Source organism: Stomoxys calcitrans, chromosome 3, assembly GCF_963082655.1.
Source record: "Stomoxys calcitrans chromosome 3, idStoCalc2.1, whole genome shotgun sequence".
Classification (NCBI taxonomy): domain Eukaryota; kingdom Metazoa; phylum Arthropoda; class Insecta; order Diptera; family Muscidae; genus Stomoxys; species Stomoxys calcitrans.
In genome coordinates, this window is record NC_081554.1 from 117,681,475 (window position 1) to 117,708,039 (window position 26,565).

At 40.0% G+C, this 26,565-nt stretch overlaps 1 protein-coding gene across 1 annotated transcript in view; it reads left to right on the forward strand.

The window, feature by feature from the left end:
• The window catches only part of LOC106085295 (CD63 antigen), a 57,240-nt gene that overhangs the window by 6,893 nt on the left and 23,782 nt on the right, over positions 1-26,565 (forward strand). The gene's annotated exons all lie outside the window — the stretch shown is intronic.

Consider the following 26,565-nt stretch of genomic DNA (forward strand, 5'->3'; position numbering starts at 1 on the left):
TGATATCTGAAGGGGTGGGGGGGCGGACCCTTCCCCTTACCCTAATTCTCAGAAACGCCAGATCTAAGCGAAATTTTGCGTGCTCACATAGAGTACCCTAAAAATAAAAATTTGGTATCCAAATTTCGGATGGGGTACCTAGGGGGGCCGCCCCACCCTAAAACCTACCAAACATATATTTAGACCGATCACGACAATATGGGAATCAAGTGAAAGTTATTTAGGATAAGAAAACGTATCTGTGGACCACCCCAACCCCCAAAACACCCCTAACACGGACATTTTTACCGACCATAGCAATATGGGACTCAAATGAAAGGTATTTGCGAGTAGAATACGAATCTGATATCCAAATACGAATCTGATATCCCTTCCCCAAAACACCCCCCAAACAGGACTTATTTACTAACCATGGGAATATGGGGCTTAAATAAAAGGCATTTGAGTGTAGAATTAGAATCTGATATCTAAATATGAGACCAAGTGTTTGGGGGCCGCCTCTTCCCAAAAACCTCCCCCAAAGGGGACAAATTTACTACCATAGCCACATGGGGCTCAAATGAAAGGTCTTTGGGAGTAAAGCACGAATCTGATATCAATATTTGGGAAAAGTGTCTATGGGGCCACCCCACCCCCACAAGACCACCCAAATAGTAAGTATTTGCTGACTTTTGCAATATGAGGCTCAAATAAGAGGGTTTTTAGAGTGGAACACGAATCTGATATATATTTTCAAGACCAACTCACTGAGTGGCCGCCCATCCCCCAAAACACCCCCCAAGCCGGTCACGTTTGCCGACTATGGAAATATGGGGCTCAAATTAAAGGTATATCCCCAAAACACCCCGCATAGGGTAAAAAGTTTTCGACCATGCCAATATGTGGTATTTAAGATTAGAAAACGAATTTGATAACCTATTTTGGGCCATGTGTTTGGGGGACGCCTTATCGTGTAAACTCCCCTAAATCAATGGCAATATGCGGTTTAAATAAATGGTTTTTGAAAGAAGAGCACGATGCTGAGGTGGTGAGGTGGTCCCCCAGGGCCAAGTGCTTGGGGGACCACCTAACCCCCGAAAACACGGACAAAGGCACTTATATTGTTAAATTGTACTAAGCATGGTATTTCACTAAAAGCTCTTTAATTGTCGAAAATAAATATTCCAAGGAAACTTTTGTTCTATATAAAGTAAAAGAAGGCGCAACGGAGCGGGCCCGCGACAGCTAGTGTAGAATAAATGTAAACAAGCAATTATGCTTCGGAGAAGACGGCCCTTTGCGAAGTGGCACAAGAAGTCGAGCCGTCTTTCCAACCGAAAGAGGAGGGAATGATATATCGGTCTTTATAGGTAGCCCTAAGATGGGGATATGAACTGTATTTGGTTCTATACTCCGACACACACAACATCTGTATGTACGTGAGACTGCTGGACGAGTGTATGTTCTTTCAGGCAGAGCTCTGTGCCATAACGATAGCCGCAAAAGAAAGAAGGGATTAAGAGTGTTCGAAATCAGGATATATGCCGGCCCTGTAGGCCGCGGGTTCTTAAACAGTGAGGTCGAAGTGTGTGGAATCCTTCAATAGACTGTGGTTTCACGACATCTATAGTCCTAACATAGTTTAGCAGATACCATGGCGCCGTATTGATGCTCGACCCCAACACTCATCTTGTAATTTCTTCTTATGTGTATGTACGGAGGCCACCTGAACGCAGAGCTTAGCATGTCCGCCTATGATGCTGAACGCCTGGGTTCGAATCCTGGCGAGACTATCAGAAAAAATTTTCAGCAGTGGTTTTCCCTCCTAATGCTGGCAACATTTATGAGGTACTATGCCATGTTAAACTCCTCTCCAAAGAGGTGTCGCACTGCGTGACGCCGTTTGAACTCGGCTATAAAAAGGAGGCCCCTTATCATTGAGCTTAAACTTGAATCGGACTGCACTCATTGATATGTTAGAAGTTTGCCCCTGTTCCTTAGTGGAATGTTCATGGGCAAAATTTTGCGATTTTTATATACCGAGTTCTACTTTTCGGTGTTCTGAGTATTCTGTTCAGCTTTTCAGGCGGAATGCTGTCAAACGCCATATAAAAAAAAAACGTTGACTAAAAATAGGCGGAAAGTAGTACTCTGCTTATAGCGAAGAAATGGCAAAAACTACTATATTGGCAACACTTCAAACTATTGCCGACATCATTTCAAGGGAGATTTAAAAAGGTGGTCTCACGCGAACGCTGTTACCAGCCGGCCAGGTTTGACGGTATTAAGATGTCAGTTTTTGCATTCTCTTTGTTATCTTCTTTCTCGAATATTCTCTGCTCATGTACGCACACGTATACACACACGTACACAAATTTCTTTGTGTGTGTTGGCAAAACGTCGATCAGCTTTATGCAAGATGGCGGATTGCACCATATCATTTGTGGTTGTTGTACAAATGAGACCACCATTATTTGTTTCAGTGGTTAATTTTTCTTTACTTATTTGAGAAAAAGCATATAAAATAGGGTATGGAACAAAAACATTTGATTGCTGTCAAATTTCGCTCGGGAAACAATTGAAAATTTCAGCCGCTATTTCGAAAGCAGAATAGAGTACCAATCCTTACGTTCGGTAATTGTTTTGATATGTTTTCATATGGATAAACAAAACAGCTGACACGTTTCTCTACATTTACGAGAGCATAACCGGCCTTAATACTCATCCGAAGAAACCAAATACATATCAACAAAACACAAAAATAAGTAATTTTATTTATAAATAAATATTTGGCTGCGTTAAAAATTGTTTCTTTTTTTTTAATTATACGCAATTTTTTGCATTTCCGAACCTTTAATCATTGAATAAATATACTACGTTCTTCCTCCTTTAATATTTTCATTAAAATTGAAATATGACACCATATGATTTCTATTTTACACGCTTACCAAAAATGTCATTAATATTCGGCGATAATAGACGGTGATAAGCGCTTAGAAAGCATTTTTCTCCATAGGCTCTTAGGAAGCATTTTTCTCCATAATAAATAAGGGGAAAATCCGCTTAATGGGTTGATAAAACAAAAAGAAATAAGAGCGTGCTAAGTTCGGCCGGGCCGAATCTTATATACCCTCCACCATGGATAGCATTTGTCGATTTCTATGCACGGTATCTCCTTTTAAATAAATGAAGAATATTGAATAAGAACTGTAAAGCTATTGGAGCTATATCAAGTTATAGTCCGATTCGGACCATAAATGAATGCTAAACATTGTAAAAGTCATTGAGTAATATTTCAGTTCATTCGGATAAGAAGCAAAATCGGGAGATGGGTTTATATGGGAGCTGTATTAAGCTGTTGATCGATTCAGAGCATATTAGACACGTATCTTGAAGGTCATGAGAGAAGCCGTTGTACAAAATTTCTGCCAAATCGGATGAGAATTGCGCCCTCTAGAGGCTCAAGAAGTCAAGATCCTAGATCCGTTTATATGACAGCTATATCAGGTTATGTATCGATATGCGCCATACTTAGCACAGTTATTGGAAGTCATAACAAAACACCTCGTGCAAAATTTCAGTCAAATCGGAAGAGAATTGCGCCCTCTGGAGGCTCAAGAAGTCAAGATCCAAGATCCGTTTATATGACAGCTATGCCAGATTATGAACCGATTTGAATCATACTTAACACAGTTATTGGAAGTGGTACCAAAACACCACGTGCAAAATTTCAGCCAAATAGGACGAGAATTGCGCCCTCTAGAGGCTCAAGAAGTCAATACCCTAGATTGGTTTATATGGCAGCTATATTAAAACATGGACCTATTTGAACCATGCTTAGCGCAGTTGTTAAAAGAGATACCAAAACACCACGCGCAAAATTTTAGCCAAATCGGACGATAATTGCGTTTTCTTGAGGCTCAAGAAGTCAGGACCCAATATCGGTTTATATGGCAGCTATATCAAAACATGTACCAATTTGGCGCATTTACAATCCCAACCGACCTACACTAATAAAATGTATTTGTTCAAAATTTCAAGCGCCTAACATTACTCCTTCGAAAGTTAGCGTGCTTTTGACAGACGGACGGATCGACTTAAAATGACATAACGATCAAGAATGTATATACTTTATGGGATCTCAGACGCATATTTCGAGGTTTTACATACAGAATGAACGAAATTATTGGGTTGCCCAAAAAGTAATTGCGGATTTTTTAAAAGAAAGTAAATGCATTTTTAATATAACTTATAATGAACTTTAATCAAATATAATTTTTTACACTTTTTTTCTAAAGCAAGCTAAAAGTAACAACTGATAACTGACAGAAGAAAGAATGCAATTACAGAGTCACAAGCTGTGAAAAAATTTGTCAACGCCGACTATATGAAAAATCCGCAGTTACTTTTTGGGCAACCCAATAGTATACCTGGGGGTATCCTATGGTGAAGAGTATAAAAATAGAGCGTTCTCTAATCGGCAAGCATTCTCATATATATTGTATTTTTTTATGGACATGTGTCTAGGCAAAAAATTGGGACAGCGGATAGACGTACAATTAAAGGATTCTAAAAAAAATGAGAGCTAGATCGATGGTTTATACCAATTTGTAATGCATGTAGACAGCAAAAACAAGTTCCGTTACGAAAATGTTAAACCTGTGCTGTTTGTTTTATTTGTTTGCCATTTTTAGCATACTATCAATATTTAACCTGTGGAAAATAATAGGGACACTTCTGGATTTCAAACGAAAACTGCAGAATTAGAAAATGGAAGTCAAGTTTTGAGTTACAATTGCAGCCAAATTATGTTCTAACAGCTTTTTAGTAACTTAACTATCTCTTGTGCTTAATAAGGGCTTAGATCAATCTAGGCACAGAGTCGGTTCAGTTCTGGCGAACCGAAACTGGTATAATTACCCATGGACCTGAAATGGGTAATCAAAATTCATTTGAACTGGACTGACGTATTCCCCTTATTTGAGTTTTAATGATATTCCAAAATTTTTCAATCAAATTTAGATTCGGAGCCTTTGAGGGCTACCCTAGAACTGGTATTTTATTGCTTCTATGCCAAGATTGTCTGTATTACGACGTGTGCTTAGGGCTCTGGTGCAGTATGGAAAAATTGACTAGTTTTAAGTCTCCAGACAATGTAAGAATACAATCCTGTAAAATTTTAACGTTATTTGTAATTTTTATGATGCCGTCTATGCCATAGACGGGGCTCACTCCATTGAAAACATTTCCCAAACTATGATATTTCCACCGACATGTTTGACGATTTGTACGGTATACTTGGAGTCCGCTGTGGCTTTAAGCGGTTTCATTACATGATCTTATATCCCTATTTGGGCTATTAAAAATGCTTTTTAGTTTTCAGACCAAAGAATATTGCGCCATTTTTCTTTATATAAACCTTTGTTGAAACATGGTTTTTATACATAAATTTTCAAGAATTGAAGTTTATCGAATTATTGAAATTACAACTTAAATATTTACCAAAGTTTTTTGTTTAGACGAAAAATTTTTCTGGTCGTTCTATGCTTCGCCTCACAATTTTCGGTTTCTTGACAAGGTTTTCTGGTTTGGGTATGCATTTTAAAACATTTTTCATCAGAGTTTTTTAAACTAAGCAATTCAGCCACTTTCCTATAACAATTTCCATGTTTTTTAGTTTTGCATATATTTTCTTATTACAGGGTCTAAGTTCCTCGTTCTGCCTAGGTTAGTAGAAGTAGAAAAACTTTAATTAAAAAAAAAAAAATATTGTACCTAAACTCTTGTTTTTACATTTCTACGAAGAAATTATCGTTTTTTATTCACTTTGACTAACAGCTTTTAAAGAGGAATTTTCTAAATTTTTTAAACGAATTGCCTTTTATTGGTTGCCCAAAAAGTAATTGCGGATTTTTCATATAGTCGGCATTGACAAATTTTTTCACAGCTTGTGACTCTGTAATTGCATTCTTTCTTCTGTCAGCTATCAGCTGTTACTTTTAGCTTGCTTTAGAAAAAAAGTGTAAAAAAAGTATATTTGTTTAAAGTTCATTCTAAGTTTTATTAAAAATGCATTTACTTTCTTTTAAAAAATCCGCAATTACTTTTTGGGCAACCCAATATTTTGCACAACCTAAAATTGGGGTTTTTGTAGCAATAGTGCTTTCTTGTGAAAGCACTTGCTTGTTGTTTTTACAGTCTACATTCATTAAAAAATTGCTATAAACTATCAATCGAGCTCTCATTTTACATGCTTTAGAATCCTTTATTTGTCCGTCTATCCGCTGTCCCTATTTTATTGCACATAATTGTATGTTGGATGAAATAAAATATCGATTTAATCGAAAAATTTCTTAAAGGGCAATAAAAGATTTATTTTAATGGCATATTTTTATTTTCCATCAAAGTTGAAAAATAGTGAAAAATGTTGCCATATAACCCGATATTGGACCTGGACCTTCTTGCGTCTCTAGAGGGCGTAATTCTTTTCCGATATTGCTGAAATTTTGCACAAAGTGTTTTATTTGGACTTCCAACAGCTCTGCTAAGTACGATCCAAATCGGTTCATAACCCGATATAGCTCCCATATAAACCGGGCTTGGATCTTGATTTCTTGAGCCGCTAGAGGGCGCAATTATTACCCGAAATGACGGAAATTTTGCACGATGTGTTTTGTTATGACTTCCAACATCTGTGCCAAGTATGGTTTAAATCGGTGCTCAAACTGATATAGGTCCAATATAAACCGATCTCCCGTTTATACTTCTTGATCCTCTAAAGAGAGCAATTCCTATCTGATTTACACAACGACTTTTTGTATGACTTTTAACATACGTGTTAAATATGGTCTCTATAGGTCCATAACCTGATATAGCTCCCATATAAACAGATTCCCAAATTTTATTTCTTGAGCCGCTGTAAGGCGCCTTTCTTATCCGATTTGGCTGAAATTTGCACAATAAATTCTACTTTTGTCTCCAGCAGCCAAACCAAATATGTGTTCAATCGGTTCATAACTTGGTCTAGCTGAAATTGCATAGCAATTCTTATCCATTATTATATAAAGAGATATCGGCCAAAGAACTTGACAAATGCGATCCATGGTGGAGGGTATATAAGATTCGGCCCGGCCGAACTTAGCACGCTTTTATTTGTTTTTGATAGTTCTACATTTATTAAGCATATCTATAAATAGAAAAGAGATAAGACGATTCCTCATCTAGTTTTCGAGATATCGGGTCAATAGCATAACTGAATGGCTTTATTTTAAAAGGCGAACATCTACCAATTGATTTTGTAGTGCAGACTCCCTGATCTTCTTATAAAACTTTTTCCCACAAACTTTGTTTGAACTCCTTTGCACTTATACACTTTTGTTTCTCCGTACACTTTTGATACCTGTTCCAGGATTCAATTTCTCTTTCTCCTCTTGGAACAACGTGTTATGATCGCGCAAATGAGGTGTCAACGTTTTCTTAAATTTTTTCGACAGATTTTTGTAATACATAAAACCAACAAATTTTTTCTTTACTTACTTTACTTTAATTGTCTATGACAGAATATTTGTTCTACTAGCCGAACGTAGAATAGCGTTCCAAGCGCCTCGATCTTCTGCGCTCATTCTAAAATCTCTGACACCAAGTTTCGAGGTGTCTCCCACAACTTGATCATTCCATTGGGCTTTTGGTCTTCCCGGTTTGCGTGTACCACCGTGTTTGCCTTCAAAAGACTTCTTTGCTGGAGCTTCATCCATTCATTCTGACAACATAACCTAGCCAACGCAGCCGTTGTATTTTGATGCGTGTAACTATGCTATCGTCGCCATACAGCTCGTGGTTCATACGTCGCCTATATTCTCCGTTAACGCAAACTGGTCCATATATTTTACGAAGAATCTTTCTCTCAAATACTCCAAGCAACGCCTCATCTGCTTTCACAAGTACCCACGCTTCTGAACCATATAACAGCACGGGTAGTATCAGTGTCTTGTATAGTGTAATCCTCGTCTGTCGAGAGGTGGCCTTGTTTCGAAACTGCTTACTTAGTCCAAAGTAGCATAAGTTTGCCAGTATTATTCTTCGCTTAATCTCGGTTACGGCGGTGCCGAGGTAGATAAAATTACTGACTGTCTCAAAGTTGTGGTTCCCAACTTTCTCCATTTTTTTTTATCTGCTCAGTTGTGCAAGGCTTTTTGGGAGTTTTTGAGAAATTAAAATTGGTTTTTTATTGTTTGCAAATTGAATATGAAAGTGATATCGAGATCAAACCAGATAAAGAAAGTAAAAAAAAACCAAATTCAATACAACCCCATTAATAGTTCCTAGTAAGAGTGTAAAAGTTAGCAAGCCATCTTACATACTCAAGTAACGCAAATATTACGAACGTATTTATATGTTTGACTTTTATTATTTTCTTAAAATTCTTCTAAAGTTGCAAAACAGCTTTCTGGTAACAAATTTATGCATGAAATTCTATGTAAACTTTCGCTTTGACATGACATTATGAAGGCTGCTATATCTACTCAGTGTTCTATGCGGCCGCTGTTGTAAGTATCGATTTGTTGGAATTGGGGTCAAAACACAATTACCAATATTACCAATATTTAAATGTGCATTGTACGTTTACCACATGCACAAATTATTTCATAGAAGCATTTTAGAATAATGACACTACCACTAGTAACGCGTTCATACGAGGGTTAAGCATTGAGTGCACGTATTGTATATTTCTTTATGCCTCCGTTATTAGATGGACAGGATACTTATTTCTTCATTCTGTTTCTAACAAAACTTGCTTCAATTCAAGATTTCAAAGGAGTCATATCTTTTTATTCTGTAGTTCATTAAAATATAAATAATAAATACAAAGTAGACACATTTTCCGATTGTCTGGCTGTCGATAGCACGCTTTTTGAAGGAGTAAAACTAGGTCCTTGAAATTGTTCACAAATATTTGGTTTGAATTCAAACGGGCCAAATTGGTCCATGATTTCATACAGCTGTCATATAAACTGATATCTGTTAGCCGCGAAAGCCGGGCAATGACAAAGGAAATGTTCCAACGTCTCATCATCTTCCCCGCATGCCCTACACATGCTATCACTTGCCGCACCGATTTTACATAAGTGAGCTCGTAGTCCTATGTGTACCGTCATGATACCAATAGCTATATTGACCTCCTTCTTACTTCCTTTCAATAATAGCCTCGTCTTCTCACGATCTGGATCCCCCATAGAATTTTCGCCTTTCTACCGACTGTTTCGCTTTCCCTTAGCTCGGACTGCGTCGACCCGAAAGGCTTCGGGACAACCAAGTTTGTTGACGGCAGTCCTCTGGTCTTCACCGCCAAATTGTCTGCCCTTTCATTCCCCCATACTCCGTTATATCCCGACACCCAAACGATGCGGATTTTGCCATCCTCAGAAAAGGCGTTAATCTCCTTCTTACCGTCCTGGTTGTTATTGCCCTTATGGCAATTTTACTGTCCGTAAAGATGTTCACACTCGACGTCATCGCGTAAGCATCACACCACCTCACGCATTCCGTGATCGCCCCTATCTCCGCCTGCAGGACCGTATTATGGTCGGGCAATCTCAAACAGATCTCAGTCCCTGGGTTCTCAATGTAGACCCCCAGGCCCACTTTGTTCTCTAGCTTTGATCCATCGGTGTAACATGATCTTCCAGGTGGCATAACTGGGGTCTCGTTAATCCAAGACTGTGCCGCTGGCAGCAGTGCCTCGCGCGTGACCTCAAGGTTCATCTCGGGTATCCGGTCGGAAACCTCTCTCCTTCCTTCCAGGTTTCCTTTCGTCGCCTCGATTATATCACGATGGTATGAGCTACTCCCATCCTCAATCCATTCTCCCATTTCCTTAAGTCTCATAGTCGCAGTGGCTGCCTCACACTATATCTGTATGCCATAGGGTGGAATATCTAGAATAGTCTTCAGATCCCTAGTGGACGTGGCCCTAATCGCTCCGCCTATGCCAAGACAACATGTTTTCTGAACCTGTTGTATGGCCCTTATGATGCACCTTTTCTCCATAGCAGTTCACCAAACTACTGAGGCGTAAATAAGTATTGGTCCAATCACGCTCTTGTAGAGTCAGTGGACTATCCTCGGATTCAGGCCCCATTTCGAGCCTACGGCCCGTCTACATAGGGCCCAACATCTGTGAGCTTTCTCAGTACGCTCCTGAATGTGACACTTTCTGACCTGGTCAGATATCGAAATCGTCTTATTGAGGAAAGGTGGTGCGTTAAATTGGCCAACCTTCGCCTTCCTCGTGAACAGGCATATTTCATTCTTCTCTGGGTTAACATTGAGAACTCTGGGTCTAGCCCAGTCATATGCCATATTCAAGATCCTTTCGGCCTTTCCGGATCCTTACCCCTTAAAAGTTTAATAACAGCAGACATGCTCAAATTCCTCCTCAGTCAGCATCCGTAATATGTCATTTATGGTGGGCACCCATAGGAGTGGCGATAAAATGCCCCCTGTGGCGTGCCTTGTGCCACTTTCTCCCTTATATTTATGTCAATTTATCCAGTTGTTCTTAGCATATGGTTTATGCAGTCTCTAAGGACCGGGTCCACCCGATTCTGCGTCGGTCCACCAGTGTGTACGTTTTGACATCGAAGTATTCTTCTATTTTATGCACAACCTCTTGCAGGGCAGTCTCCACCGACCTTCCCTTGACATAGGCATGCCGTTTGTATTTGAGCAGTTCGCTAGATGTCCTACGCTTTATCATGGTGTCCACAATACGTTCTATGGTTTTGAGTTAATAGGACGTAAGGCTTATGGGTCTGTAGGCCTTTAGTGTCGCATAACTTGCCTTGCCGTGCTTGGGTATAAACACCACCCTTGCCGCCTGCCAGACTTTCGGAGTATATGAAAGTCCTAGGCACGCTGTGAAAATTTTGGCCAGACGAGACGCCAGATAGTCTGCCTCTTTCTGTAGTAACGCCAGAAATATTCAATCAGGTCCGGGTGACTTAAATGGAGCTTCTCAAGGATTCCTTCACCATAAATTCCGTTATTATATTCCGGTGTCTGCGTGAGTCCCTTCGTATCCTGTGGAAAGTGGGTTTTCATCAAAAGCCTCAACATGTCTTCCGTTGTCTCTGCTCTCACTCCCAAGTCGCCTACTAAAGTTTCAATTTGGACATGGGTTTTTGAGAGAAACTTTTTTATCTTGCCGGCGTAATTTACGCTATCGACCTATTCGCAGAAAAGCTTCTAGGAGGCACGTTTTTCCGCTCTGGTAATCTTATTGTATTCCTTGAGCCGTGTGTAATACACATCCAAATAAACTTCCGCCTTTTTATGGCGTGTTCTGTTAAAAAGTCTGCGGACCTCTTTCCCAATATTGCGAATCTCCCCGATCATCCAGGGTTTTTCTTGGGCTGATTCCATTTCCCGAAAAGTACAGCTATCTTCGAAAGACTCTACTAGTGCAGTCGTAAATCAGTTGACATTGTCGTCAATGTCTTCTATGCTTAGACAATCTAAATTATCTTGCCCAAGTTTTCTTCAGAGTCATCTTCCGAATTTTATCCACTTGGTTTTCAACTTATTCCGGAAGCTTATCGGATTCGGCGCTCGCCGTGCTATTGTAGCGATGGTCAGAAGAAGAGTGTTCCATGGAGACCCTCTAATTCTGAATCTCATCGATTAGATTTTAAGAGCATATCGTCACATCTAATATTAGATGTTAATGTTATTAGATTAGATCAAGAACTCTGCCAGGGCTTGGCCCCGCTTATTAGAGTTGGTACTACCCCACTAAATGTAGTGAGAGTTCGTATCGCACCCTATTAGTACCAAATTTCCTGTCTGTTTTGCTTTCCCCACCACCACTGTTGCATCCGGCGTTGACAACTCTGGGGAAAATATATTATTCAAATTTTTATGACAAATAGCGCAGGTCCTCGGCTGAGTACCAGTGTTAGCATACAAAAATTGATAGTTAACATGGTTCAGTCCAGAAACTTTGTTCCAGGTCGTCCATGGCTGCTGAATTACGGCAATATGAATCTTGCCCTTGCTGAGGGTGGAGGGTGCAATCTTTCACTGATTTCGCTATGACTGGCATAGCTCCTATATAAACCCATCTCCCGTTTTAACTTCTTGAGCTTCTAGAAGGTGCAATTATTATTCGATTTCACCGAAATTGTTGGCGCCATCGTAGCTCAAAGGCTACAAGCTTTTCTGTGGCCAGCCGTTCGGAATCGGCAATAAGAAGATTCGTGAGATTAAACTTGTATTGGGCAGCACCCGTTTATATGAGAGAAGCGTCCCCGCTGTCCCTTAATGGAGTGTTCATGAGTAAATTTGCATTTTTATACCCACCACCATAGGATGGGGTATTCTAATCTGGTCATTCCGTTTGTAAAGCCACCAAACATTGATTTGTGATCCGATATATATAAAATATATATACTTGATCCTCTCGACATTCTTAGCCACCTGTCTGTCCCTCCGTCTGTTGGAATCACGATAGCTGCCGATCGTGTAGTCTGAGCCGCATGAACTTTTGCACAGATACTTCTTATTGATTTAGGTCATGGCAAATGAGCCATATCACAATAGCCTCCCGATTTGACAACTTGTGCCCTTAGAAGCCGCAATTCTTATCCGATCGGGCTGAAATTTTGCACATAGTGCTCTTTTACGACTTCCAATTTGGCTAAAATCTTGCATGTTATATTTAGCTATGAAGCTTTGAAGTTCCAAATCGGTCAATAATCTGATATAACTTTAGAAGCCGCAATTGTAATCCGATTTGGCTGAAATGTTGCACATAGTGTTCAGTTGTGGCTTTATAACCTGATCTAAAACGATCTCTCGATTAGCATTATACGGCCCTTAGAGCTTCAATGCGTGACTCATTGGCAGAAATTCGGTATGCAAAGTACACATTTGCCCTTCAACTAAATTCATTTGTAGACATTTTTTGAACAATCCGGTGGTGGTTTCTTAAGATTCAGCCCCCCGAACATAGCACGGTTTTCTTGTTTTGTCTGAAATTTTTATCGTGTTATTCTTAGTGAATTGCAACAGCCAAGATAAATATGGTTCATATTGGCCCATAGCTTGATATAGCTCCTATAGGTTTTCCAACAAGAGGCGTTATTTTGAATCGCACAGCATTTCGGTAGCTATCACCTTTGACAATTGACAAGTAGAAACTACGACATTATTAAAAGTGTTACGATACACGCTTCAGCAACGCATTAAAATTATTAAAACTCACTTCAAAAATGGTGAAATACTTGCAGTCACAGTTCCCATCGAAATCGAAAAATCATCTTGACGGATGAGGTCCATTTCACCTCGTTGGCTACATTGCTACAAGCAAAATTGTGCCATCTGGGGCTCGAAAAACCCATGAGTTATTGTTGAAGAAGCCTCTCCATCCCCAACGTATGACTGTTTGGTGGGGTTTATGGTCCGGCGAAGTCATTGGACCTTAATTTTTCAAAAATGGGGTTGCATCAACAGTTACGGTGAATGGTTTGTGCTATCGAGAAATAATTAATGCTTTTTTATGGTCGGAGTTAGATGGCACTGATCTGGACAAGGTGCCACACAAGCAACGAAACCATTGTTCTTTTACGGGAAAAGTTTCCGGCAGTGTTATCTCTGGAAGAGTTGAACACAATTGGTCACCGCGATCTTGGGATTTAACACCTTGAGACATATTCTTTGTGGTCACGTGGAAGATAAGGTGTACGGCAACAACCCATCGTCGATTGAAGATCTCAAAGATAGAATTCGTTGGGCTATCGAGGACATAGGGCTGCAACTTTGCGACTTGGTTATGGAAAATTTCATGAAAAGGATATGGACCTGTAGGCCTAGTTCTGACTTTATTTGCAGCGAAAATGTCTATTAAATTATTACGAAGTCCGACGAACTCTATTCTTCGTCAAAACACAAACACACAGCAAAGACAACAGCATTCAAGCAGAGTTAATTGATAGCCATTTCGTAAGCATCTAATTACATTTGCGATTAATTGTAGTGAAATGTATAAAATAACGCAGCGACATGTGGCTACTATTTGCTCATAGAACTCAATATTTCTGGGGAATGTGTTCGCAGTTTCATCCACACTATTTTTTATACTCGTAATGCGTTTTTACAGCTATTCGGGTGAAAAGTCGTAGTCATTACTAGGCTTTATTAAACAGGAATACTTATTGGGTTACCCTCGTATATTCATTTGTCATCGGTACCTGTTAAATGCAACATGTTTCAAAAGTCCAATTTGAGCCAATTTCTGAAGTCTAAACGACCCATATTTGCTAGCATAAATATGAATATCCACGTAATTACATGTTATCAGGGAAAATAGACAGCTGGTAAATATTTTAAAAAATTGCTTATACCAATAACCAAACCACGTTTAAGTACATGGGTATATACAAAAATAAATTCTACTCCGTTTTGTCAAAAGTAGTATTTTTTCTTATTTTGCTTTCCACACAATTTTTATACCCTCCACCATAGGATGGGGGAATACTAATTTCGTCATTCTGTTTGTAACTCCTCGAAATATTCGTCTAAGACCCCACAAAATATATATATTCTTGATCGTCATGAAATTTTAAGTCGATCTAAGCATGTCCGTCCGTCCGTCTGTCTGTCGATAGCACGCTAGCTGAAATTTTTCACAATGACTTATATTATGGTCTTCAACATTCAATTCGCTTATGTTCCGAATCGGAACATATCTTGATGTAGCTCCAATAGCATAGTAATTATTTTCTTTTATCTTTTATTGGCCGAAAAAGAGATACCGGGAAAAGAACTCTACGAAGGCGATACATGGTGAAGGGTATATAAGATTCGACCCGGCCGAACTTAGCACGTTTTTACTTGTTTTACTTGAGAAGCTTGTATGTGGCTCGTTGTAAACGATTCATTTGACGTTTGATAACAAAAATGTTTAGGAAAATGTCTATTAGAGATCTGCACAAAGATGATCTTGTAAGTGTATCTATTTTTTTTTTTCTTTTTTTTTTGTATCATGCGTCATAATTAAGTGTGGTTCATCAAATGTTTAAGAGTGCTCTTACCTAGCGGCAGAAGTTTAGGAGAAGTTTGAAAGAAACTACTCCATAGAACTTCTTTCCTACTTTCCAAATGATTCTTCAAGATAAGACCTGTGCAAAATTTGAAACAGATCTCTGAGTGAGATCACGTAACAAGTAATTCTATGTATTCGTATTGATATGGCGTCGTTTTTATAGACAACAATGCAAATTTGCCCATGAACATTCCATTAAGTGAAAGGGGCAAACTTCTCACACATCAATGAGTGTTGTCCGATTCAAATGTTAAGCTCAATGATAAGGGGCCTCCTTTATAAAACCGAGTCCGAGCGGCGAGTCGCAGCCTCTTTGGGGAGAAGATTTTACATCTTGGCGTACCTCACAAATGTCGCCAGCATTGGGAGGGGATAACCACCGCTGAAAATTTTTTCTGATGTTCTCGCCACATGCTAACCTCTACACTACGTTGGCCTCCAATTTCATTGACATGTTAGGATTTTAGCAAAGCTAAGTTGTCTCCCATTGGAGAGAGAGAGAGAGGAGAGAATATCCCGATTAATAGGATAAAGCTTCTATTTATAGAATAGTCCCATTGACGTGCAGTGATCCAAATCGGAAAATCTTGGACGCGTTTCGATAACTGGTAAAATATCATACTTATCAGCATTGGGTATCATATCGATCCTTCCGACGGACAATAATTCATTCACCTCGCGATCGCTTGTGGTTAAATTCCTGTCCTTGTTAGGCAAAACTAGCAAGTATTTCGCAAAACAAGTAAGAACGCATTGATTCTGGATTCCTACCAACTCAGATATATATTTTAACCAAAACCCGGTAAAAAATTCACTAAATATGAACTCATAACAGCTATATCGAAATATGGTTCGATCTGGACCAAACTTAGTACGGACGTCGAGGGGTTCAACACAACTCACTGTTCCAAATTGGGCAAAAAGTTTTACTTCTATAGGTTTAAGACCGTTTATCGGAAGATCGGTCTATGCCTTGGGCCCATTAAAGGCACATTTATTATTATTTATATATTTTGCTTTAATTTCGTAGAGTGAGTTGTTTTATAACGCATCATATCCTTAAACCGTTGAAACCGCAAGAATTTTTCTGTAACTCGTAATAGGTAATTTTGGGAAAAAAAAATTAAGTCACTCAAGGATAGCTACGATAGTGTTATCCATTAGGCGGATGATGATCTGCGTCTGTTTCAAGTGGAGCGGCAGATCTAGAGCCCAGGAGTAGGCTTAGACTCTCAGACTCAAGACTATCACTGTTAGGGAGAGAGACTCCCTAAAATGGGCTCGGGGATTCGCTGCACAGCCTACCCCAAAGACTACACTTCAAGATTTGGAAACTGCACCGCAGTCAGCCAAAGGCTGCGGTCACCTGGAGGACTTTCCATGGCAAGAACCTTTGCTAATGTTACTAGGGACAGTTTGGTGATGACAGTTGTTGACATGGGAGAAGAACTGGGCTGCATACCTAGAAATAATTAAACAATGTATACTGGTGACAGTCCGCCAGTATACACCTATGTTCTTGCGGAATTTTTTGGTCTCCTCCACCTTGTGACGATTCGAGCTGGTATCGGGGTCGATACAGACTAATTGCCTTCATAGATCAACGCTCAATTGAGATGTATCGTAGCACCCTTAAAAATATTGGTGAGATCTGACCAGGCGCAGCTCTGGATTTAGTCAAGAAAGAAGATATTCCTTTTCGGCCAATGGCACACGCTTGGATACCAAGGATTCCCTCAGATCCTAATTGCATACTTGGAAGACTAAGGGAATGTAATCCTAATCTTTCAACCACCGACTGGAAGATTAGTAGATTGGATGAAGTTGATGGTGACATGCTAAACTCCGGCTGTCTCGCAGACCTCAACAAGTATGAAGGAGTTGTATCCTACTGATTCAACAAGGTGAATCTGAAGGTCTATAGAAGCGGTGGGGTTGGGAAATCGGGAGACGACTCAGCAGTTGCTGCTGAACACTTGCCTGAGGAACTATCCACCACATCTCTAAAGTCTGGCGGATGGCAGGAGACTGAAAATCCCCCTCCCAAAATCGAGACAGGGGGAAGGCATCGAAATGGAACCCGAAAAACCCTGTGAGGGTGGGTCATCCGGTTGGACAGTACTTCTACAGCAGCAACTAGTGAAGCATCTAATCGTCCACACCGCAAGTGTCCAATGACTATGGTCCGGTTTCTGCAGATAAATCTTCACCATTGTAAGGCCGCTTCGGCGGCACTAAAGGTCCATCTGATGGCAAGTGGATTTGACGTGGTTCTTATCCAGAAACCATGAGGTAGAGTGAAAGTTGCAATCTGGCGATTTGTAATAAACAGGATAAACCGACTTTTATTACCAGGAACAGGCAGGATATATGCCTGGGAAGTGTTGAAAGACCACAGCTCCTCTGATCATCGTTATATTAGTTTCAGTCTTGGAGAAAATACTGCAGAAGTGGTCCCTCGGCTAAACAGAAAAAAGGCGGATTGGGATAAATTTCGGCACAAATTCTGCAAGTCTTTCCTTCTAGGCCAGAAAAGGAAGTGGAAACTGTGGAGGATATAGATATAATGGTCAAGCGGATCACGAAGGCCCTGAATGACTCACTTGTGCCAGCATGTCCTAGTTCCAAGCCAAGGGGCAAACAGCGACCGCCATGGTGGGCCCCAGAACTGGTTGGTCCAAGGAAGGACTGCAGAAAACTCTTTAACAGGGCGAAAGCCACAAGAGCACCATACGATTGGGACATCGAAAAGTCTGAGCTTAGAAAATATGAGGGCGAGCTGAGAAAGGCTCAGAACAAATTCTGGGAGGAATTCTATAGCTCCGTGGAGAATACATCTGAAGCCTCTAAGCTAAGGAAGATTCTGTCCTCGAAACCTATTACGGTGTGTTATATTCAGAAGTCAGAGAATGTATGGACAATGTCTAGTGAGAAAACATTAGAACTACTCGTTGATACACATTTCCCGGGAAATTCTCCATCGGACAACGTGGCGCCAGAAGAGGTTGTCACTGGTATGCTTTCGCATTGGGAAATTGTGTATGAGCCGAAAATCCTTTGGGCAATAAGAAGTTTCAACTCCTTTAAGTCGCCAGGCCCTGATGATGTATCACCGGTTGAATTACAAGCTGTGTCTGATAGACTGGTTCCTTGGCTTGGGGAGATATACCCTGCTTGTATCAGTATGTAATATATACCTGTAGGATGGAGGGACATGAAGGTCATTCTCATTCCGAAAGCAGGAAAACCTTACCACACGAAGGAGAAAGATTTTCGCCCTATTAGTCTGTCATTCTTTATGCTGAAAACTCTTGAAACGTTGATAGAAATATATCTTAGGGCAAAGATCCCTGGAGATCGCCTGTCTCGGCAGCAGCATGTATATAGTAAAGGCCAGTCCACTGAAACAGTCCTTCACTGTCAAGGAATATACAATGGTAGCATTTCTCGACATTGAGGGTGCTTCCAATAATGGAAAACGACGTCAATCACGAAGAAGTTGAAGTTTCTAGGCATCAACTCTATCATAAGAAAGTTTATTAATAACCTACATAAAGATGCATTACGGCAGGCTTGGGATCTGTGAATTTAAAAAGATGGGTCAGCAGATGTACTCCTTAAGGAGGTGTTCTGTCTCCTCTACTTTGGACTCTAAAAGATTACTTCAGGAAGCTCTTCGTGCAACAGCGAAGGGGGCTACCGAAAGTGGTCTAGGCGTAAAACCGTGAATGACAGAAGTAGTTCTTTTCAAAGGAGATACAAGTTACATACAGTGGCACCTGTCTCCTCGGGAGGAGCGAATGTTCCATTTAAATCGCAAAATATCTGGGTGTTTTGCTGGACAGAAAATTTAACTTCAAATCCAACTTTTTGGAAGGCCAAGAAAGGCCACTCTTGCCCTACACACCTGCAAGAGAGCCATTGGCAAAAGTTGGGGGTTCAGACCGCGCGTCATGCATTGCGTATATACTGCAGTTGTCAGACCTATAATGCTATATGACGTTGTGGTCTGGTGGACGGCGCTTCAAAAGTCCACCTATTGTTCAATATTCAACGTGATCAAAAGATGGCTTGCTGGTGCATCACAGCCGCACTGAGGACGACACCATCTGATGCATTGAATTTAATGCTACATCTTATGCCTCAGGACATTGTGGCTAGACAAGCTGATGATTCCTAACTAGACGACCAGGTGGGCTTTGGGGTGTACTCCAAATTTCTAGAACTGGCCATATCTAAAAATTTACCCAACCACTGTAGTGCGTATCAAGCGGAGATCCTTGCAATTAAAGAAGTGGTGGAAGGGCTAAAGTATAACATCACAAAGTCGATTGGCATAAATATCTTCTCAGACAGCCAGGCAGCTATATAATCTCTGGAGAACGTATTTCTGAACACAAAAACCGCCCTCGACAGTCGCAGATATCTCAACAAGATGGCTGAACAGTTCAAAATTCATCTGTTCTAGATGCCGGGCCACAGAGATATTGTAAGGTGGACGAGCTTGCGAGACTAGGAACTAACATACACTTTCCAGGGAAACTGGAATCTGGGGGTATGCCTTTAGCGACATGTAAGCTAAGTTTTTAGGATTTAGCCCGAAGGGCAACGAATGGTAGATGGTCACAAAGAGGGGGCAGTGAGCATTCCAAAACTTTGTGGCCTAATGTAGAGTTGAAGAAATCTCCTGCTTTGCTGTCACTGGCAAGAACAGACGTCTCAGTCATTGTCCGTCATGACAGATCACTGTCTGATCGGAAAACATGCTGACAGACTAAAGGTGGCCAGTAACGACTTTTGCAGAAGCTATGAGGACATCGAAAAAGAAAAGACTATAGAACACCTTCTGTGTGTGTGTCCCGCACTGACAGTCAGAAGGAGTTCTCATTTCTTTAAGAACCTGTCTGATTTAGAGGATGTGAACCTATCCTTCCCAAGCTGCACCTCATTTGGAAAAGATGTGTAGCGCTCTTATATAACTCACTGTACGAAATTTAAGCAAAATATGGTAACACTATGCCATTTATGGATGAAATAACTCTTTTATCTAATAAAATGTGTAAAAATAGTTAAAGATGTGTAAAGTTAAGTTAAGTGGCCTCCATAACACAAATAATCACCCTTATTCCGGTTGTCGAAGGCGTATTCGAATTTTGACACTTTAATAAAACGGTATTCTGTTTGTCTAGGACGAGAATTCGACTATCAAATTTGGCAAAAACTGTCAATTGCAATTTTCATTACGTCTGGTTTTACGAGGAACATATTGCCTACTAAATCTTGCACTGGCGTTAGTAATTAATACGAGAAGAAGGGCCACCGTAGCCCAGAAGTTAGCATGTCCGCCTATGATGCTGAACGCCTGGGTTCGAATCCTGGCGAGACCATCAGAAAAAAAATTTTTCAGCGGTGGTTTTCCCCTCCTAATGCTGGCAACATTTGTGAGGTACTATGCCATGTAAAACTTCTCTCCAAAGAGGTGTCGCACTACGGCACTCCGTTTGGACTCGGCTATAAAAAGGAGGCCCCTTATCATTGAGCTTAAACTTGATTATCACCCTTAAACCCTTATCATTGAGCTTAAATAAATGTTGGTCAAATTATGTACACAGAAGGCAGTTATAAATTTTATCAGACTTGGGTAAGAATATGCATTTTATGAACTTATAAAGTTCATTCGAGAGATCGGTCTTTATGGCAACTATATCTAACTATGATCCGATGTGGACTGTATTTAGCATGGATGTCGAAGGTTCCAATCCTAGTCGTGATTTTAAATTTCAGCAATATCAGATAAAAAAAATATTTTATGTTTAAACTTCGGAAGATCTATATGAGACTTTATCAATGTATATTTCTAACATATAGGCCAAACTTTGAACTTAAACTGTCAATAGGTAAAAAATAATCCAAATTAACTTTCTGCTCGATATCTTCATATTAAAAGATTTTAGAGCGAATGCAACCGAAAGACATAAGGACATTGATTTTTAAGACGATAAAGAATATTTTTACTATATACGGCCTGCGGCGTAGGTATATTTTAGCTGTTTACTAATTTAAGTCTAGCGTCTTCTTGGTAACTGCATTCATGAAGAATGCATGAGTCGCAGCCAACTCTGTGTCATATTTGGCTCTGCTGATTTTGAGTTCTTTCCTATTTTGCATTATGTATTCGTCCTTATCCCAACAAGAATATAAAAATCCAAACCAAACTTAATACTTTGTGAGGGTTTTTTTTTTCTCAATTTTCCCGACTGCACTAGGTGTTTTCGCGTACACTATTTGCCAGCAGGAGAAAGTGTAAGTGTAAGTGGCAGCAATTGGCATTCTCATTGTTACTGAAAAACATGACGAACACACCTACTGCCCATTAACAAGCATATATTTTTTGTTTTGGTTGATTGGTTACATTTTTGATTATTATGCTTCTACTACTAAACCGTCGAAGGCAATAACTTTACGGAATACCACGAAATTTGAAATTCGCCTTCGACTACGACTTTTGTCGATTTTCGCTTTTGACAACCGGAATCAGGGTGAATATATTGATTTAATAGCTAATACGTTTACGGGTCAAAATAGAATTAATTTAGTCGCGAGATTGATCTATATTTAAATGTGGTCCTATTTGAAACATACTCTGTGCCAAAATTTCAGAGAAATCGGATAATAATTGTGCGTTTTATGAGCCCCAGACCTTATATCAGAAAATAGGTATATGCGGCAACAAATCGGAATATAATCCGATGTAGATCGATACGGATGTGGAGTGGTCCAACACAACTCACTGTGCGAAATTTCAGCGAAATCAGGCAATTAATGCGTCTTCACTGGCCTAAGACAAAACATCGAGAGATCAGTCAAGATATAGCCGGATATAGATCACCTTTTAACTTACCCAGGCTATGAATACAAGAAAAATCTGTGCAAAGTTTCAGTTCAATATCTTAATTTTGAAAGACTGTAGCGTGATTTCAACAGACGGAGGGACGGACATGGGTAGATCGTCTCAGATTTTAAAGGCGACCAAGAATATACATTGGCACAAATTAACCTTTAGGTAATTAGGATATGATTTCACCTAATAAATTTTAACTTGTTATAATGGAGTGGAAACCATGGTGAACAATTTTGACTACATGCGGCATTTAGCAAAGAAACTTTTACTATGTAGTTTTGAAGAACTATAACTTTAAAGGGTCGGATATGAATATTTCGATGTGTTGCAAACGGAATGATAAAATCTATGTATGCCCGTCCTTCAGTAGCGGGTATTAAAACAATGAAATGTAGCAACCGCAAAAAAGTTTGTTGATTATAGAATTAGTGTTGTGTGAGAAGATTTCTTTGGATTCTTTAATAGATCTTACGATACAAAATTTATGAAGCGTTATGGGGCAAGTGAAACCTAGAACAGACCTAATAAGTCGACAATCTTCGAAACTATGAGATGACCGTCACACGGTACGATCTTTTCGAATCTGTATAGTAAAATTTTAGAATTCCATCGCAACAATTAATAAGTAGGCAAGCAAAAGGTTGTTAAAGCGCACCCAAATGTCTGGTCTATACTAGATAAGCAGATAACTCAAATAGCAATAGCATTCACGATTATTGCATTGTTATCTATTTTTGTCAAGATGGCAAAAAGCTTTACCCATGTGAGGAGTACGACCGCGCCTTATGCCCGACTCGCGTTGTTTCCAATGGTACCGGCGGAAAACCCACCCTATGTCACCTCTGCATATTAATTTCACCTCAGAACCGCTTTCGCATTTCTTCGAAGTGGACCCCATATCTGGTGATTATCCATATCATCTTTGTTGTGTATGCATCCATAGCTCTGCATTCATACTCTACGCCTCTGCGTCCAGGTCCATCTTCTTCTTGCGCAGTACTTGTTTGGCGTATCTCATCACCGCCTCCCAATTCATGTCTTCCAGCATTCTGTGGACTATTGTCCCAGGCGAAACGTCGTTAATCGATGTTTCCCCTTTCCATGCGTCTTTCGACCCAGAAGAATGTGTGTACCACATCGTCTGCTACCTCTAGCTCGTCATACATGCACTTGCTAGAAGGGCATTTGCCCATTCTATGCAGGTATTTCCGGAAGTAACCATGGCCAGTCAACATCTGCGTAACGTAAAAGTTGACGTCGCCGTGTTTCCTATCTCTCCACATCCGTACATCGGGTATTAGTCGTCGCGTCCACCTGGCCGGTTTCTCATTCGCCCACCTTTGTTGCCATCTCTCGATAGTCTTCTCTCGTATGGCACGTTTATAATCCGTTTGAATCTCACCGTGTCCTCTCTGGGCGTTGCATTCTGCGCTGTAGAGCCTTGCGCGCTCCATAACCTGTAGGTCTGTCGGAACCATTCCGGCTATCAAAAGGACTGTGAGCTCCGACACTGTCCGTTAGGATGATATGACCCTATGAGCCGCCGTCCTCTATACCGAGAGCAGGTATTTTGCTCGACATACCGTGTGCAGTGTCTGGCCCCATAATTGGCTTCCATAGAGGAGGATGCTATCTCCATTGAGAGCTTGCACCTGCTCGGGTGAGGCCCACCTAGGTTTGCCATCAGTCGACTGAGTTGCGCCGTTATTTTTGCGGTCTTTGTTGTGCTGAATTTGCTCTGCATAGGTCACTTTTGTATCCAGTCGGATCCCTAGATATTTAACCGATCTCTTGGTCTTTATCAGTATGTCGTCTATGCGCACATCCACTTCCACTGAGATATCTTTTCTCATTAGGAGTAGCAACTCCGTCTTCTGCATCGCAAATTGCAAGCCGTGGTAGTCCATTGTTATTTTATTTGACATATTTATTTTGCCTGCAAACACATGGTAACAAAAATGGTACAGTCGTTTTTGCCAATCTGCCACACTTGTTGCTGATTAAGTTCATCAAGCGCCATTAAATTCAAACAAATACATAACGTGATGCAAAAAACTATCTAGCATTAGTTTTCTTTCAATAAACCCGAAAATAATGCATTTCTTATGGCAATGCATTTTGCCGGAGCAGCGTAATTATTTGTGCTTAAGTTGCGCTTCAACCAAAAGACGTTGTTCTTCAAAATATTGCAGAAAGGTATCCTAAGGACATTTAATGAAACTTTCATGAATTCATAATAGTTCTGCTGCAGTCTTCTGAAAAGGGAATTAGCATAAATTGCAACGCAAAACTACAATAATTGAAGAAGCCGTTCCATATATGCAAAATGTTACTTCACATTTTCATCAATCAAGTGCGTTGCAACATACATATGTATGTACGTATGTAACAATGTATTTACAAACTCTAATTGTGAAATTGATATACATATACATTTTTTCAGTCGATTAATCAATAATCAATAAAATGGTGCAAATCACCTACTGCAGGGAAATGTCTGCTGTAAGAGACCTCAATTGAAGGGGTTGACGAAAGTGAGACTGAGGTTCAATGAAAACCTTCAACTATTCTCCATTATTGGGTCACACAAGAAATGTAACAAGTGCAAGTGTGCTTGGTTGTGGGGACTAGAAGGAGGATTTATTTTTTGTTGCCTTTCTCCCTGGTTTGCATGAAATTTCGCTCTGGTATTGGCCAAACTGTGTTGCACAAACCGTTGGTATTGATTTGTTATTGGCGCGAATTGCTATACTTTCTGTGTTTTTTGCAAGGGCCCACTATGTTGGCAGTGTGTATGGATGTTTATTAGGATGCGACAAGTTATTAACACGTTCACTTGGGTACTTTTTTAGTTTATGGAGGTCTCTATATACGCATCAACAAGTTTGTAAAGGGTGATTTTTTTGAGGTTAGGATTTTCATGCATTAGTATTTGACAGATCACGTGGGATTTCAGACATGGTGTCAAAGAGAAAGATGCTCAGTATGCTTTGACATTTCATCATGAATAGACTTACTAACGAGCAACGCTTGCAAATCATTGAATTTTATTACCAAAATCAGTGTTCGGTTCGAAATGTGTTCATTCACCGTTCAGCGATGAGGCTCATTTCTGGTTGAATGGCTACGTAAATAAGCAAAATTGCCGCATTTGGAGTGAAGAGCAACCAGAAGCCGTTCAAGAACTGCCCATGCATCCCGAAAAATGCACTGTTTGGTGTGGTTTGTACGCTGGTGGAATCATTGGACCGTATTTTTTCAAAGATGCTGTTGGACGCAACGTTACGGTGAATGAACACATTTCGAACCGAACACTGATTTTGGTAATAAAATTCAATGATTTGCAAGCGTTGCTCGTTAGTAAGTCTATTCATGATGAAATGTCAAAGCATACTGAGCATCTTTCTCTTTGACACCATTTCTGAAATCCCACGTGATCTGTCAAATACTAATGCATGAAAATCCTAACCTCAAAAAAATCACCCTTTATAATCTCCAAATATTGGTCTAAGACGCAAGCTTTCGAAAGAGTAAAGCTAGCAAAATCGGTCTATAACCTAATATATAGGAGCTACATATATAAATCCATCTACCGATTTGAATCGGCTATGACGCCCAACATTCATAACAAGTATGGTCCAAATTGTTCTATAATATAATTTAGCTCTCACAAAAAAAAGCCCCTCGAGGTCGTAACTATTATCCTATTTGGCTGGTAATTTGCACATTGTGTTTGGCTAGTACGTCCAACGTTCATGACAAGTATGGTTTGGGTTAGAGTGGCAGTCTATTTTTTAAACCGACTCACTTAGTCTATTCCCGTCCATTGTGATGCCACACTAGCAACGAACCGAACTGACGGCTATAGATGTGCACGTAAATGATTTTGCGCTCACGAGAAAATTTTTTTCTAACGCACGCTCATGCACTACTTATTTATTTCGACTCAAGTTCACGCCTGCTCACCACCTGCATAAACAATCGTTTGCTCTTTTCATTTTTGTGCATCTGTAGACAGAAATTGTTCCTACTTCTTCCTTACATTTCCGATGGTACGTTTGTATTGTATTCGTACGTTAAAATATCATATGATTAAAGACGCATCCAAAAAATTGTGTTTTTCATTATTTGTCCGTATCTCGTTAGTCGCGATTAGTATCGTGAGCTGATTTCTCTCACCCACGCTTACGCACGAAGAATTTCAATTCAATTGCGCACGATCACGTGATTGGATTTGTATCTCACTAACGAATCACGTGAATCACACGTGACACAACACCTCTCGCGACTCTCGTATACTATCAGTAATTAACTTCTGGCCACGGTTTGTAATTAAAAGACAGTTGGATTTATGAGGGTTTATATGAAGGTAATTGGCATAGGCCCATTTGGAAATAATGTCCAAATCTTAATTTATTTTTACGAATCCTTGACGTATTTCCGTTTTAGGAAAGCTCAAGCATAGCTGTACATCATCAATGTATACATATATGGATAGAAGAATATGTGAGCCGGGGGTAAGGTCGTTGATATACATTCAGAAAAGCAGTGGTCCCAGAATCGAGCCCTGCGGCACACCTTTGTT